Below are 3,380 nucleotides of genomic sequence, written 5' to 3' on the forward strand. Positions count from 1 at the left end.
ATTAAGAAGATATGATTGATTTTAAAAAGATGTGATTGAGAAGATATGATTTGAAAAATATTTTAAAAAAGATTTGATTTTAAAAAAATTAATGACTTGGCTATCAAGAAAAGATGTGATTCAAACATTAAACCTTTCTCAACAGAAAAGGCAACATAATTGAAATGTTGAATCAAATCATTAATTGATAGCAAGTATTTTTGAAAATAGAAAGAAATTGATTTTGAAAAAGATTTGATTGATAAGATATGATTTTGAAAAAGATTTGATTTTGAAAAGATTTTGAAAACTAAAAAAATTCGATTTGAAAACAAAATCTTCCCTCTTGTGCCATCCTGGCGTTAAACGCCCAGAATGGTGCACATTCTGGCGTTTAACGCCCAAACTACTACCCTTTTGGGCGTTAAACGCCCAGCCAGGCACCCTGGCTGGCGTTTAAACGCCAGTCTATCCTTCTTCACTGGGCGTTTTGAACGCCCAGCTTTTTCTGTGCAATTCCTCTGCTGAATGTTCTGAATCTTCAATTCCCTGTATTATTGACTTGAGAAGACACAAATTAAAAATATTTTTGGATTTTTAATAATAAGGAATAATCAAAATGCAACTAAAATCAAATAACAATGCATGCAAGACACCAAACTTAGCAGTTTGTATACTGCTGATATAACAATGAGAATGCATATGAGGCATATAAACACTCAAGTCAATAGAATTCAAAGATCAGAGCAATGAAATCATCAAGAACAACTTGAAGATTAATGAAGACACATGCATGAATGCAAGAAGAACAGAAACAAGCAATTGACACCAAACTTAAAATGAGACTCTAGACTCAAACATAAAATATTTTTTGTTTTTATGATTTTGTAAATTTTTTTTGTGCTTTTTCGAAAATTAAGTGGAAAAGAAAATAAAGATATCAAAATTCTTAATGAGAATTCCAGGAATCATGCAATGTTAGTCTAAAGCTTCAGTCTAAAGAAATTAGACATGGCTATTCAAGCTTCAGCAGGACATTGCATTCAAGAGCTAAATTGATGAGAATCAATCAGCTTTGGTGATGATAAAAACATCACTTTGAAACACTAGAATTCATTCTTAAGAACTCTAAAGAAAAAAAATACCTAATCTAAGCAACAAGATGAACCGTCAGTTGTCCATACTCGAACAATCCCCGGCAACGGCGCCAAAAACTTGGTGGACGAAATTGTGATCAATACTTTTCACCACACAAATAATCCCCGGTGATGAATCCAAAAACTTGGTATTCAATACCATGGCATAAACACAACTTTGCACAACTAACCAGCAAGTGTACTGGGTCGTCCAAGTAATAAACCTTACGCGAGTAAGGGTCGATCCCACAGAGATTGTTGGTATGAAGCAAGCTATGGTCACTTTGTAAATCTTAGTCAGGCAAACTCAAATGGTTATGAATGATGAATAAAACATAAAGATAAAGATAGAGATACTTATGTAATTCATTGGTGGGAATTTCAGATAAGCGTATGAAGATGCTTGGTCCCTTCCGTCTCTCTGCTTTCCTACTGTCTTCATCCAATCCTTCTTACTCCTTTCCATGGCAAGCTCAAGCAAGGGTTTCACCGTTGTCAGTGGCTACCTCCCATCCTCTCAGTGGAAATGTTCAACGCACCCTGTCACGGCACGGCTATCCATCTGTCGGTTCTCAATCAGGCCGGAATAGAATCCGAACAATAGTGATTGCATTAATACTCGAGGTACAGCAGAGCTCCACACCTTAATCTATGGTGTGTAGAAACTCCACCGTTGAAAATACATAAGTGATAGTGTGATCATTGGTTTCGGCCCCAAAGAGGGAACCAGAAGAACCAAGATGAAAATACAATAGTATAATGTCCTACTTATAGAAAACTAGTAGCCTAGGGTGTACAGAGATTGAGTAAATGACATAAAAATCCACTTCCGGGCCCACTTGGTGTGTGCTTGGGCTGAGCATTGAAGCATTTTCGTGTAGAGACTCTTTTTGGAGTTAAACGCCAGCTTTGGTGCCAGTTTGGGCGTTTAACTCCCATCCTTGTGCCAGTTCCGGCGTTTAACGCTAGGAATTCTGAAGGTGACTTTGAACGCCGGTTTGGGCCATCAAATCTTGGGCAAAGTATGGACTATCATATATTGCTGGAAAGCCCAGGATGTCTACTTTCCAACGCCGTTAAGAGTGCGCCAATTGGGCTTCTTTAGCTCTAGAAAATCCACTTCGAGTGCAGGGAGGTCAGAATCCAACAGCATCTGCAGTCCTTTTTAGTCTCTGAATCAGATTTTTGCTCAGGTCCCTCAATTTCAGCCAGAAAATACCTGAAATCATAGAAAAACACACAAACTCATAGTAAAGTCCAGAAAAGTGAATTTTAACTAAAAACTAATAAAAATATACTAAAAACTAACTAGATCATACTAAAAACATACTAAAAACAATGCCAAAAAGCGTACAAATTATCCGCTCATCAATAGGCTTCTCTTGGAGTTGAACGCCAAGTTGTAACGTATTTTTGGCGTTCAACTCTGGTTCGTGACGTATTTCTGGCGTTTGACTCCAGAATGCAGCATGGAACTGGCGTTGAGCGCCAATTTACATTGTCTAATTTCAAATAAAGTATGAACTATTACATATTGCTGGAAAGCTCTGGATGTCTATTTTCCAACGTCGTTGAGAGCGTGCCATTTGGAGTTCTGTAGCTCCAGAAAATCCATTTCGAGTGCAAAGAGGTCAGAATCCAACAACATCAGCAGTCCTTTGTCAGGCTTTTATCAGAGTTTTGCTCAGGTCCCTCAATTTCAGCCAAAAATTACCTGAAATCATAGAAAAACACACAAACTCATAGTAAAGTCCAAAAATATAAATTTAGCATAAAAACTAATGAAAACATCCCTAAAAGTAGCTAGATCCTACTAAAAATTACCTAAAAACAATGCCAAAAAGCGTATAAATTATCCGCTCATCACAACACCAAACTTAAATTGTTGCTTGTCCCCAAGCAACTGAAATTCAAATAGGATAAAAAGAAGAGAATATACTATAAAGCTCAGAATATCAATAAATATTAATTCTAAATAGATGAGCGGGACTTGTAACTTTTTGCTTCTGAACAGTTTTGGCATCTCACTTTATCCTTTGAAGTTTAGAATGATTGGCATCTTTAGGAACTTAGAATTTCATATAGTGTTATTGATTCTCCTAGTTAAGTTTGTTGATTCTTGAACACAGCTACTTTTACGAGTCTTGGCCGTGGCCCTAAGCACTTTGTTTTCCAGTATTACCACCGGATACAAAAATGCCACAAACACATAACTGGGTGAACCTTTTCAGATTGTGACTCAGCTTTGCTAAAGTCCCCAGTTAG

This window comes from Arachis duranensis, chromosome 9, assembly GCF_000817695.3.
Source record: "Arachis duranensis cultivar V14167 chromosome 9, aradu.V14167.gnm2.J7QH, whole genome shotgun sequence".
NCBI lineage: Eukaryota > Viridiplantae > Streptophyta > Magnoliopsida > Fabales > Fabaceae > Arachis > Arachis duranensis.